The sequence below is a fragment of the Odocoileus virginianus genome, chromosome 15 (assembly GCF_023699985.2).
Source record: "Odocoileus virginianus isolate 20LAN1187 ecotype Illinois chromosome 15, Ovbor_1.2, whole genome shotgun sequence".
Taxonomy (NCBI): domain Eukaryota; kingdom Metazoa; phylum Chordata; class Mammalia; order Artiodactyla; family Cervidae; genus Odocoileus; species Odocoileus virginianus.
Window position 1 is genome coordinate 18,598,149 of NC_069688.1, and position 14,553 is coordinate 18,612,701.

General features: G+C 43.7%; 1 long non-coding RNA gene across 2 annotated transcripts in view; it reads right to left on the minus strand.

Moving 5' to 3' along the window:
• LOC139029652 (uncharacterized) overlaps positions 1-14,553 on the minus strand; it is a 70,866-nt gene that overhangs the window by 43,814 nt on the left and 12,499 nt on the right. For both annotated transcript variants that reach the window (XR_011491445.1, XR_011491444.1), the window contains exon 2: positions 12,465-12,582. This is a non-coding gene — a long non-coding RNA (uncharacterized lncRNA). The remainder of the gene's footprint in view (positions 1-12,464; positions 12,583-14,553) is intronic.

Here is a 14,553-nt window from a genome sequence, read left to right on the forward strand (position 1 = left end):
CATCTCTCGCTATTTGATATTTTCTCCTTGCTCCTTTGAGTTTTTTGTTTTGTTTATTTAGACATCACAAATGCTGAAGAAAAATTCACAGAAATAAGGTTTTAAACAGATAGGAAATCAATATGGATGGTGTATTCATCAAAAAGAACAGCACAATAAAACATTCATGATGCAGCAGCCTGCAGAGGAGCGCAGGTTACGGGGACGTGGTGGATGGCAACCCTGTGCACTTCAGCTTTCAGCCAGCTGACGTTTTACTAAACTAGAGTCCCAGCTGGTGCTGCTGTGGTCACTGGTCCCTCCAGGCCAGTCCCCTCCCCGGGCCTGGTTATGCTATCCAGGGTGCCTCCAGGCTTCCTCTCCCTGGTCAGATTCCACCAGGAAGTGATGGAGAAAGTTGAAGGTAGTGGAGACCCAGAACACAGGATTTCCTCCTCTCTGCTCCTCGGACATCCCTGCACCATCTGGCCATCCCACTTCCCCTGCTGTGGCCAGAGAAACTATGGCTGCACTGGAATCAGCTAGGGACGGTTGGGTCTCCAGCACCAGCAAACGCATCTTCCACAGAAATCACAGGGCTGAAGGAGGACAAGACAGCAGTCTCCACAGCACAGGGGAAAGACAACTCCAGGCCACTCACCTCTGGAGCCTGGAGGATGGGAGCAGAGACCCTCAGACATGTCTAGGAGATGCCAACAGTCATCCACACCAACTTCTCGCTGAATCCTCCTTCACAACAAGTGTTCCTGCCTCAAAATGAAGTGAGGTCATCTGACCACGCTCACTCATCAGTGCCTGTAGCTTCACTCTGACTGTTTTACCTGCTAGAGGTGAAGGTGAAGGGCAGCCACCAGAGCCATTCTTTTTATGGGTTTAGAGACATGATGCACAGCTGAGTAAACAAACATTTTCCCCTGACTCTATTTTGATTCCTTATACTCATCTTCCCCCACCCCACCCCATTCACCAAAGTCCTAAGCAATGATTGGAGAAGAGCAGTGGACAGTTAGGTTAGGGAGATGTGCATGAAATTCCTCCCCTATCACAAACCCTAACCCTATCTTAGGGAATACTGGAACGGAATCTCAACAGTGGATGGAGAAATAGCTCACAGCACATGGTGGCTCAACCTTGGGGAAAGCCACATCATTTGGACAATTTATGCATATTTCATTTTTGCCAGGCTACAAGCTCACTTCATTATTTTACAACTAGTGTAGTTCAATGTGATAACAACAGAAAAATAACTGTTGTTCATTCTCTCACCATCTTTAAAAGGTTGGAAATTGCATCAATGATCAGAGAGAATAAGATGTTATTTACTTTCTGAGACAGTGGGTGGTGGTGGTATAGTCACTAAATCGTGTCTGATTCTTGGGATCCAATGGACCATAGCCTGCCAGGATTCTCTGTCCATGGGATTCTCCAGGCAAGAATACTGGAGTGGGTTGCCATTTCCTTCTCCAGTGTATCTTACTGACCCAGGAATCAAACCCAGGTCTCCTGACAGTAGACCAGAATTAACTGTTTATCCAGCAAAACAAATCAAGGAAGAAAAAAAAAAAACACAGCATTTCCATCATTACTGATTTTGAATCAAGGTATATAAATATTGAAAAATCACTATCAAAACCTTTTCTTAATTTTATGTAAATGGTGACAAAATGTCCAAATTCATGTTATTTCAGCATTAGTCTGTGTCATACACTTTATTATGCTCCCCAAATCAAAGATTACTTCTACTTGTTAATTCTGTAACTGCTTGTCTCCAACAGATTAAAGATCACTCTTTAAGTCTCAGTATCTTCTATAAAATTGGGACCTGATATGATAATAATTATTTACCCCCTATACTACTGTCTCTGCAACAGCACTAAAACAGTAATATTGTTTTGGGAGTCTGTTTAGCAGGGATGCAAAAATGTATGCCTGTATTCTGTTTTTTCTTTCTTTTGTCCAGCTTCCTGAAGTTACTCTTCAGAACATTTCTGCAATGTTTCTGGTGATTTCTGCTTGCAGAAGCTTTCCTTTGATTGCTTTACTCCCAACACAGACTTAAAGAGCACTTCTTCCTATATTGGGAGGGTTGTGTAATTATTTGCTGCTGATGTCGTCTGTCAAACGATACTTGGTCAAAAAAAAAAAAAGATACTTGGTCAAAAAAGTAATATGTTGGCAACATCCTCTGCCTGAAAATTAATATAAGGACTGACCGCTCTCCTGGGCAGAAACATACATGTTAAGATAATAAAACTGTGAATGAGTTTTCTTAGGAAAAAGTTCTGAGAAGGAGAGAAAAATGAATCTTCGGTCTGAATTTTAGGTGAATGTTCCGAAAAGCACCCATTGGAAATTAAAGAGACTTCTGAGAAGGAGAGAAAACTTCATACTCAGCTAAGACTCCCTGAGAAAGCCTCTTAAAGATGCCTCGGCCGTGGTAAGGTGAATGCCTGGTAATGAAGTCATCTCCTGGGCTGGCCGGCTCTGGGTCCATCCACGCCACTTCATAAACCCCTAGCAGGACGTGGTTAGGAGTCTGTTCTCTTCAAAGCAGCAAAATCAAGGTGTTTGCAGGCACGACCAGTGTTCCTTCTGGACACAGAATACCAAGGTTTTCTTCTTCTTAATGTTTTACTTTTTAAACTTTTTTACAGACAGAATCACTAAAGATTCCAAAAGAAGCATACAGCAATAGAGATGCAGATGTAGAGAACAGATGTGTGGACATGGAGGAGGGTGGAAAGGGGAGGGTGGGATGAATAGGGAGAGTAACACTGACATAAATACACTTCCATGCATAAAAAAGACAGCTAGTGGGAAGCTGCTATATAGCACAGGGAGCTCATCTCGGTGTTCTGTGATGACCTAGAGGGGTGGAACTGAGGTGGGAGGGTGGCAGGGAGGCTCAAGAGGGAGGGAATGTAAGCGTACATATGGCTGATTCACACAGGTGTATAGCAAGAACTAACACAACATTCTAAAGCAACCATACCCCAATAAAGAGGGGAAAAAAAGAAAAAATACGGCACTAAAGCAATACTGTTTCAATTTTATAAAAATAAAAGTGTATGTAAATATGTATCAAAAAGAGAATAAAAGTACATACACCAAGAACAAAAAAAAACATGCAAAACACTTGGCTTGATGAGGTTAGGGTACACGTGCAAGATAAACACAAGGAGCCGATGAACCAAGGATGCCCAGATCTCACCATTCTGCAAACCGCAGGTGCCACTGGAGAAGAACAGCCCAGCTGTCAGGGTCCCTAGTACCAATTGGGAGTTATTAGACCAAACGTCAGAATCCTGAGCAGTTTGGCAGAGGCCTTCCTGCAATTTCCTGCCTGTGTGCATCAAGCTCTAAACCTGCTTGAGCATTTCAAGCCATGTGGCTCCAGCAAATGTGCAGAGATTCCTTTCCTTGGCAATGTGATTTTAAAAAAAAAATAGTTTATGATGCTTAAAGATACAGCTTATCTACCAGAGAAAAGCCTAACTTTGGTAAAGTTCCAGGATTTTCTACCCATTCCTTCTGTTCACAGGGAAGATGAAGACACAGGTTTTGTGCTGCCTGTGTGGGCCTCCTGTCTCGCTTAGAAGGTTGTTCCCATGCAAGTGCGGGGTGGGAGGGGGAGGACCTGTCACAGGACTGTCCCGCAGGGCCTTCCATCAAGTCCCACCAATAAGGACCTAGTCTCTGTATCCTGCTGCTGCTAAACTGGTTATGTGAGGATGTGGGGTGACAGGCAGAGTCATCCTGAATTTCTTCATACTGAGAAGAAAAGCTATGACAAATATAGACAGCATATTAAAAAGCAGAGACGTTACTTTGCTGACAAAGGTCTGTCTAGTCAAAGCTATGGTTTTTCCAGTAGTCAAGTATGGATGTGAGAGTTGGACCATAAAGAAAGCTGAGCACCGAAGAACTGATGCTTTTGAATTGTGGTGTTGGAGAAGACTCTTGAGAGTCCCTTGGACTGCAAGGAGATCAAACCAGTCAATCCTAAAGGAAATCAGTCCTGAATATTCATTGGAAGGACTGATGCTGAAGCTGAAGCTCCAATACTTTGGCCACCTGATGTGAACAACTGACTCATTAGAAAAGACCTGGATTTGGGGAAGATTGAAGGCAGGAGCAGAAGGGGATAACAGAGGATGAGATGGTTGATGGCATCACCAACTCGATGGACATGAGTTTGAGCAAGGTCTGGGAGTTGGTGATGGATAGAGAAGCCTGGTGTGCTGCAGTCCACGGGGTTACAAACTGTTGAACCCGACTGAGCAACTGAACTGAACTGAGAAATACCTTAGTAGAATAATTTTACTTTAATATTTAACGTCTTATTTCAACAAACAATTTCAAAGTTAAGGGGAAAAAAATTCTGACTTGAAACTGAGCTGTGTACACCAATTCGCCTCATTCTCTTTCGAGATTCCACGGAAATAACAGCCCAGATGGTCAATGCAAATAAATAAACACATAACAATCAAAAGGCCAGAATGGGGGAGATCACCAACAGGCAGAAGATTTCAGCTAATTCTGGAAACACATGAAATTCATGGGAGAAGGCTGACAGATGAAACGGATGAGCTGCTCCTGCTCAGAGATCCCTGAGGCAGGAAGCACCTGACTGTCTGGGCAGAGACTCCGCCCTCGAGGGTGGGGGCAGGCATGGAGGAGGGACTGCCGAGGGGCTCACCAAGCCCTTGGTAGAGAAATACAGCTAAGTGGTACCTGGCTCGCCTATAAGGACACCAGCTGCTAACAGGAAAATATATGTACATGCCCAGTTGCTTCAGTCCGACTGAAGTGTCCGACTCTTTGCAACCCTATGGACTGTAGCCAGCAAGGCTCCTCTGTCCACGGGGATTCTCCAGGCAAGAGTACTAAAGCAGATTGCTTTCCTTCACCAGGGGATCTTTCCAACCCAAGGGATCAAACCCAAGTCTCCTTCATTGTAGGCAGATTCTTTACCACTGAGCCACCCGGGAAGCCCAGTAGGAAAATATACATATATAATCCTTATTGTTAGTATAAATGCCTCTCTAAAGAAGCTGAACAAACTGACAGAAGAGAAGTAATGGATTTTGGATGAAGCTGGACTTGAGAGAAATCCCCTCTTAGTATGTTGGGAGGAGAAATCTGCCATTTTCCCACCCAATTATCCAAACTAAAACTCCCACCAAGGGGAAATTTTGTAAGAAAACAGACCTGCCTAACAGAGGGCAGGAGACATTCAGACCACCTCCCCAGTAGCTTCAGTTATGAATAGACAACCAAAGAGAGCAAGAAAGAGCAGGTTAGTCAGGACCAGGACAAAGACAGGCCAAGACAGACAGAAGAAAACTAGGCACGACTCTGAGTCCACCCATGCGTCTATCCATACATACTGTACCCTTTTCCTCCCAATAAACACTCCATTTGTTTCACTGCTTTCTATCCCTATGTGGAAATTCCTTTCTACACAGCTGACGCCTGCCCCCCCCCCCACCCCATCACCTTCCCAGGACCATACCCTTTATCACAGGACTCCAGCAAGACAAACAAAACTAAAGTTTATTAAAATAAATTAATTAAAAAATTTAAAAAAAATTTAAACTAAAGGCTGTGATTATATACGTTATGATTCCTCTGCTTCTCTATGCAAACATGCATGACTGGAACAAAGACTTGAGGAAGTGGCTAACTAGCTTTTAATTTTACCATTTTGTATATTAACATTAAAGGACATCCTTGCAGAAACCTTCAAACTACTAGTTCACACTGCTTTTCAGATCTATTTTAATTTAGATAGATTTCCGATTAAGTTGAGCTGTGTAATTCCTCATTTGCTTTCTTTTTGGAAGACATACCATATTTTCAGGACTCGAGCAGAGTCACCACTTAATGCCTCGTCCAGATTGTAAAAGCGAATATTCTGGTTTACAAATAACCTAGGCCTGCTTTTCCTCTTTCCCACTTTCTAAGCTTTTGAACAAATTCTTTATTAGAATTGTCACCATAAATAAAACTGAAGTTTAGCAGAGGTACTTTTCATTAGCACTATTCCCTCCACCACCATCAGCCGTGCACCCTGTGTGGTCTGCATGGGTACCTGGTCCCCAGACAGAAGGTCCCAAAATCAATAGAGCTCTCTGCTGGGAGGGAACCTCACACACCGAGCCCACTACAAGCAGGGCCAGAGACAATGGAAGGGTCAAAAGAGCACGCAGTGTTTTATTTGATATCATACTGTGATATCAGGAACAAGTCATACAGTTACACTTCTCATCAATAGAATTGTATTCCACAGGAATGAAAAGAATCGACAAATATTAACTTTCACAGTTGAATATTTTATACGAGCAATTTATACTAAGTCCTTCATAGGAACACAAAACTTCTTCCAGCACAGACCTACTAAGAACCTGCTAATCACAGCCTATTTGTTTCCTCCAATGTGCCCCTGGAATAAACCTCCCTAGTTCCAGACTCACCTACTAGGATGGCTGGTAGGTTGAATGCTTTCTGCTGGACTTCAATCTCATACACGGTAGGATACGCCACTAGTGTTTGAATTCACTACTAATGAATGTGGAAAATGCACAAAAGCAGATTTTGTTCCCAGCAGGGAAATAAGACAACCCAGAGAGTTCTATCTGATTATAAACCAGACGTATTTAAACTGTTTGTCCACATAATTTGACAAATTTCTAACAAAATTTTTTCAAAAAATATTTTTATTACTTTATACTAATTCTAAAGTGTTAGTCACTCAGTTGTGTCCTACTGTCTGTGACCCCAAGGACTGTAATCCACCAGGCTCTTCTGTCCATGGAATTCTCCAGGCAAAAATACTAAAGTGGGTTGCATATGATATTTCCAGTTTGGTTTGTTTGACGTATGTTATGGCTTTAGCCCTGTCAAGTAAGGAGAGATTTAACTTCAGTTTTCACTGTCTTCTCAACTTGATAACATAGCCAGCCTACCCTCTCCTGTAACCTTATTTTTACTATGCTATTGAAAATCCTGACATATCTAGGCATACATTACAAGTAGATAAATGTAAATGGTGACTTGAAAGAATCTGAAATCTGTTTAAATCATTTCAAAGAATTTCGACATTAATGAATTAGTAGCTATTTCTTCATATGTTGAAAGCAGAAAGCCATCACTCATATAATTTTGAAAGTTAAAGTGTGAGTCTCTAAGTCATGTCCGACTCTTTTCCATCCCCTTGACTGTAGCCCACCAGGCTCCTCTGTCCATGAAATTCTCCGGGCAAGAATGCCAGTATGGGTAGCCATTCCCTTCTCCAGAGAATCTTCCTGACCCAGGGATCGAACCCATGTCTCCCACACTGCGGGCAGACTCTACCGTCTGAGCCACCTGAGAAGGCAGAAAGTCATCACTGTTGTCATTTTTTTATTTTTCCAAATACAGCCTCCTCAGATAATTTCATCTATACCCATGGCTTCAGTTAGTACCTCTATGCAGCAGGCACAGAAACTACATCTCCAGATTAACCCCTAAGATCTAGATTCATACACCCAACAGCTTTTCCATATCCCCTGGATACCTACCATGGTGCCTCAAACCCAGTGTGTCCAAAACCAGGTCATCATTCTTCTTCACAGTACCTGTTTTGCTCAGCTGTTACTGTCTAGTCAATGGAGCTATCATGTAGCCACATGTGCAAATGAAAAAGTAGCATCACCACCTCTTCCCTCACTCCATTGTTCTATTCAGCTCCACATCATTTTGATTTTGCCTCCACACATCTCCTGAATGCATCCCAGTCTCCTCCAACCAATCCTTCCAATCTAGACCAAACTTCCCCTTGGCTGCTGTGACATAAGAACCACTCTATTGGTCCCATATCCTTGTGCCCCTCTCCTGTGCAAACACTTCTTGAAGCTCTTAAAGCTTTCAATTTATAACAAAGGTACAATTAATTCCTCGATGGAGCCCAAGTCCCTTCATAATCCTGCCAAACACGCTTTTCCAGCCTTCTCTCCAGCGTCTCTTGCCTCTTCCCACTCCACCCTGGCCTCTCAGTCTCGTATTTGCCATACTCTGCACAACTGTCTTCTCAGCCTGGTTACCTGTCCCTCCGTGTTTTCCCAGTGAATTCCTACCCAGGCTGCGGGTCTCAGCTGTGTCTTCTTCTCCGGTAAGCCCTCCCTGAGCGCTTGTCAAGTCCCCCTACTCCAGGTTCTCATAGCAACACACAGTTGTGATTTTATTATACCTGAGCGAGTCTCTGACCCCCATCTCTCTCCCCCAACTAGATTCTGAGCTCCATGAAGACAGGCCATGCCAGGCGTAAGCTCATCTCCACATCCCCAGGGTCTTAGCACAGGCTTAGTAGACAGCCCTCAGCTTACAGAGAATGAATAACTAGCCAGTGTTTTTATACAAGCTTCACCTTCACAAACATGAACTCTTAGCCACATCCTATGGAATAAAACAAAAGATGGGTTTATGAACCTTAATAAAAAATTAATACAGGCTCAGCATCCTATTTCCCAGGGGTTCAGTGGTAAAGAATCCACTTGTCAATGCAGGAGACCCAAGAGACATGGGTTCAATCCCTGGGTCAGGAAGATCCCTTGAAGAAGGAAATGGCAACCCACTCCAGTGTATTCCTGCCTGGAGAATCCCATGGACAGAGGAGCCTGGCAGGCTATAGTCCATGTGGTCGCAAAGAGTCAGACACTGATTAAGAGATTGAACAACAAAGTCTCTGAGAAGGAGCACCGAGGTGGCAGCTGACTTGGGGATCCACTGTGTCCTGTTCCCACATCCACATGCTGGATGCCCCCTGTGACTCCAAGTCTCCATACAAATCAGGTAACATTAAAATATGCATTTTCAAGCTTCACTGGACAACAGCAAGTAAGAACGATGTGTTACAGCAATAAATTATTCATACAGTTTAGAAGTTAATTAGGTTTCTGAATGGAGATCCTTATTTCAGAGCACAGTAAATTATTCTAAGTGATTTTAAAGGAAAAATAGACTGAATTCTCATTATCCATTAGGTTCAAGAGAAAAGCTTTCTAGTATCTTCTTTGCATGCTGTGCCAGAATCAATAACAGTGGACACTACCAAGATGTATCCTACAAGTACTGTGTTTATGCTTAAATAGTTAACATCAGTTAAAAATCACACAAGTTGGACTCCTCAAGAACTTACTTCAATCCGAAATCAGAATAGTTTTCAAAAAAGTCATGATTCTAACACACTTTAGCTATAGTCCAATTGAGAGTTGTAAAATTCTTAATTCAAGTCTATATTTCTTTTTGCCTGAACTAATAGCTATAACTGACTTGATGGACATGAGTTTGAGCAAGCTCCAGGAGTTGGTGATGGACAGGGAAGCCTGGCATGCTGCAGTCCATGGGGTCGCAAAGAGCTGGACACAACTGAATGACTCTGACTAACTGAATAGCTATAAATGGTCCATCTGAACCATGTCTTCTTCCCCGTCTGCCATATTGGATTATCTGGTAACTCTGGCAGAACACATGTTCATGATACCATGGCCTCGTTAGGATTCCAAATGTCTCCCCATCTTCCACTGGAGTGAAGGGTCCCTAAGATCTAGTGCCAACATGTGACTCCCCTCAACCCTCATGGTCTAATAACTGCTCTAACAAAATGTCTACATGCCTATCTCTGAATTGACCTGACTCTTTTCTTTCTACAATCTTTAATGCTTAAAATATTTTCTCATGCATTTAGGCTCAATTCAAATGGCACTTTCTCCACTGAGAGCTAGATGATTTCTCACGCCAAAGGTAACTTCACTTCACCTCAATCCTCTAGCACATTAGACACTAGTGAGCTATACTGAGCATCTGTGAAGTGTGAGACAAGATCTTGACCTTCTCAGAGATTAGAGTCTGGCAAGAGGAAAAAGACAAGAAATCAATGATCAAATCTAACAGATATGTGTTCTGATAATGGGATGCAAAGAAGACCACAAGAGGACAGAGGACTTGAGTCTGATTTAAAGATAAAGGTGTGCAGAGAATAGGATTCTTTAGCTAGTTTTTATGGACAAGCTATGCTTACTGGATGTGAAAGAGGAAAGACAGTTTAAGAAGTGGGAAGACAAGTCTATGTGGGCACTGAGGCAGGGAGGCAATGATTCCTACAGATCAGAAGGCATGGGTCAGAGGCCTAAGAGCTTCAGAGCTTCAGGATGATAAGCTGGGCGGGGAGACCATTCATCTCTTTTGTGCTCAACAAGGAAGCTTGAATTTAACCCTGAAAGTCATTGGGGCACATTGAAAGTTTTAAAGAAAAGGAACTTCTTTTTAAAATGTATTTATTTGGCTGCACTGGTTTCTGGCTGCTGCATGGGCTTCTACTTGTGGTGAGAGGGTCTCTCACTGTAGTGGCTTCTCTTGTTGCAGAGCATGGGCTCTAGGGTGTGTGGGCCTCATTAGCTGAAGATCCTGGACTCTAGAGCACAGGCTCTGTAGTTGTGGCACATGGCCTCAGCTGCTCCACTGCTGTGGGATCCTTCCGGACCAGGGATCGAACTCATGCCTCCTGCATTGGCAGGAGACACCAGGGAAGCCCCAAAGGAAGGGAATTCCTTAATGAAATTTTCATTATAAAAACATTATTCTGGTAGCAGTGTGAATAAACTGGAAGTTAGCTTAAGAAAGAGACATACACACACAAGCTAGACAAGTGGTTTCAATTCAGGAGCAAGGGACATTTCGCAACATGGGCAGCTATGGCTGTTGGTTACAACCAGAGCTGATGGCACTATGGGCATCTCATGGGAAGAGATCAGGAGGTCATTCAGAGTCCCACACTTGCAGGATGGCTCATCTGTCCACATACCCAGGCAGCAAAGTGCTGAGCTGGAGCCTGGCTTGATCTTTAGACAGAAAAGGGTGGTGGTGACTTCTGATGACTCAGAAGTCGGATCGGATGGCTGCTTCTGAGCCCAGAAAAAAAAAAACAGAACAGGAAGCAATTAAAATGGTGCCAGAGAAGATGATGTGGTACATATACACAGTGGAATATTTGTTCAGTCACTCAGTTGTATCTGACTCTTTGTGATCCCACGGACTGCAGCACACCAGGCTTCCCTGTCCTTCACCATCTCCCGGAGCTTGCTCAAACTCATATCCATTGAGTCAGTGATGCCATTCAACCATCTCATCCTCTGCTGTCCCCTTCTCCTCCTGCCTTCAATCTTTCCCAGCATCAGGGTCTTTTCTAATGAGCCAGCTCTTTGCATCAGGTGGCCAAAGTGAAATGCTACTCAGCCATAAAAAGGATGAAATCATGCCAGAGTGTAGGCATGTTGTGCGGACAGTGTAGACGAGGAAGATGTTTGATTCGGAACCCAAGGTAATGACAAGCATCCTGGAAGCGGTCAGGCCCACTTGTCGTGGGAGGAGCTCCTTCTCCTGAGCCTCTAATTTCCATGCAGATAAAATTAGTCTTAGAGGAGCACCAGGAAGTTGAGGTTTGTCTAAACAGAATGGACTCCGGCCGACAGGGAGAGTCACAGGTGACAGGTGAGGTGGCAGGACGCTGGGGCCACAGATGCCGAGGGCTCCTGGCCACTCCAGGCCCTGGGAATCCTGCCTTGTCCCCCACCTAAAGGATCAGATTAAAGGGCAGGATCTCTGAGGACAGGAGCGAAGAGCAGGCGCAAGAGGCCAGCATCCAACTGCCCCAGCCTCACATCTGAGCCTCCCCCAGCTCCAGGTCCCTGTCCCTTCTCTTCCCTGAATCTCACTTCATCAACAGCTAAAATAACCTGAGGTGAGGTTGGAGGCTCGGCTAAGGGATTGGGGGTGCTGAGTCAGGCTTGGGGGGGTGGGGTTGGCAGAGAACCTCAGTCCTCACCAACACACCCTCCTGGTTTTCACCACTAGATCCAAGTATGACATGTGACCACTACACCCACAGCAACACTCTTCAGAAGAAAACAGGATGAGGCTATAATAAAAAGATCCTCAAAAATCAACATGGGTCACTGGATGCACAATATATACAAATTTGCTATAAACAGCTCTGCTCCAACAATGAGAGAATAGCGCACTATGGGTGATTGTCCGCATGTGATGCAGACCAAACCAAAGCCAGCCTCCTTTGGTTTTAAATTGGCTGCAAAAACCCAAATTCACTCTCAAAATGCATCTATAGTAATAGATTTTAGTCTGTTCCATGAGACTCTTACCAACTCTTAAAATTCCACAATTCTTTCAACGTTATGGGCTGGAAGACATTTTCAACTGAACCGTTAAATCCAATTTCCGACCACGGTTGATTACCACGTGGGGATTTACACCTCAGAGGGAGCTAGAAATGCCTTTGACCAAAGCTTCCCATAAATAGATACTGTTTCCTCTTTGCCCATAACAAGGGCTCCATTTTATATTTCGTTTCCAGATTTAAGTCACATATACATTACAAAAGGCCTGTCAGCCAAGAATAGAGCACTTACCACAACTGGAAAAGAACCCAGAGCTGTATTCTTCACCAATGAGGCTTCGCAGCTATTTAAAATCCTGGGAATATTAGCACTTCTTTAAGAATCAATTGCTTCTGTCTTGGATGGAAGCCTAAGAAGTAAATGAATAGTGGATAAGCTTTTAACATGTAGAAGATAAGAGGATAGGAAAATATATGAAGACCAAAATCACACAGTAGTTGCAGGAAATAGTTAATGAATAGAACTGCAAAAATGATTCAATTGTTCAATCATCAATGTGACTTATCTCTAAATTATAATCCTTGTTACTGTCAAGTCATCCATTCTAAATGTAGAAGAAAGTGTCAGATTTCTTAATGTGGACTGTCACTGGAGGGAGCTTTCCAAATGCAAAATTTAAGACCCTCTTAGGTATAGTCAATATTATGTTTTGAAAATTCATATGATTTGGTCATTGAGAGATTTTTTATATACTTATCTGTAACACACTGACCTTCCAGGTTACCCTTTGCAATAGCACCATCTAAATCCCTTCCCATACAGAGGAGTAATAAAGGAAGGTAAAGTAAACCAACTTGGGTTGCTGAGCCTCTGAAAATCTAACACTTCAAACAAATGGCCTCCACCTACGGGCGGGCACTGCCCCCACACAGGGCGTCACCCCAAGGAGAGTACAGGCATGTAAGAAGCTCCAGGGCTCTGTGAAGGACCAGCAGTCCCAGTAAGCACAGTCCTAGAAGATGGAGGGAAATTACATCCCCACATTGATCTCTAGAAGCCAATAGTAGTGAAGAAGAGATGCATTTGTGAAAAGTCAATGTTCCTCTTCTGCTCTAAATCACTGCTGCTATGTGCAAAATTCCTGTTTGCTAGCATGCACTTTGGAGAAACATGCTTTGAGAAACATTGGTCAGAAGCACCATGATATTGGGCTTCCCTTGTGGCTTGGCTGGTAAAGAATCTGCCTGCGAGATGTGGGAGACCTGGGTTCGATCCCTAGGTTGGGAAGATCCCCTGAAGAAAGGAAAGCTATCCACTACAGTATTTTGACCTGGAGAATTCCATGAACTGTACAGTTCATGGGGTCTCAAAGAGTCAGACACGACTGAGCGAGTTTCACTTTCACTTTCACCATGATATTATCTCAAACAGAGAAACACAAACACAGTAAAAAATAAGAAAACTGTCAGACCCGAAATCACACAAAATCAACTGAAAGGGCCACGCGGAGCTGGCAGCAGGCTGCATCCTCATCTGAGCCGAGCTCTACCAGGCAGGGATGGAGAGTGCCAGGCTTGGAGAAGCAGAGCCCAATTCCAGCGGCTTGTCTCTTCAGGGTGGTGTATGTTCCTTCATGGAAAAGCCTGGAGCTATGGAAGCAGTAGGTCTCCAAGCCTCACAGTCCTCCGGGGCACAGTGGACGGGAGTGTGGGCGGGGGATATAAAGGGAAGATGGGAAAGGAGGTGGACACCCCCTAGGGAGGGTCAAAGGCAAGCAGCACAGTCAACAGGAAGGTGACACCCTGGGGTGCCTGGCATAGATGTTTTCATGCAGTTTATGCACACATCCATCCAACATTTATCCAGTCCCAGCAGAGAAGCTTTTGGGGATGTCCATCTCCCTGCTCCAAAGCTGACATCCCTGGGAGCTGTGAGGAAACATCATCTTCTCCTTCTCTTTCTGCTCATCTCTTCCCTCCCTCCCTGCAGAATTTAATGCAGGGCTGCTAGGAGAACAGTCCCCCACAGAGAAACACTGTGATCTCAGCGTAATCTGTGTCACTCTGGTGCAAAACCAAAACTCTGTGAGATCTAGCACCCTCGCTTGTGACAAGTGGAAATAATGTTTTGGAGGTTCAATGAGGGTGAATAAAACATAATTTATATCATCACAGACACACAGTATAGACTGACACTTAAAATCTGTGACCATCTTGACATCATATTTCTATTACTTCCTTTTCCCTCACTTTATATTTTGTGAGATTTTAAAGTACTCATGTGGTTCAAGTTTTTATATTAATAAAGATATACAACAGTTTTTGAAACCCAGTAACTTTTTAAGCCACCTGGATGTGAAACTTCAATTTAGAATCATAAC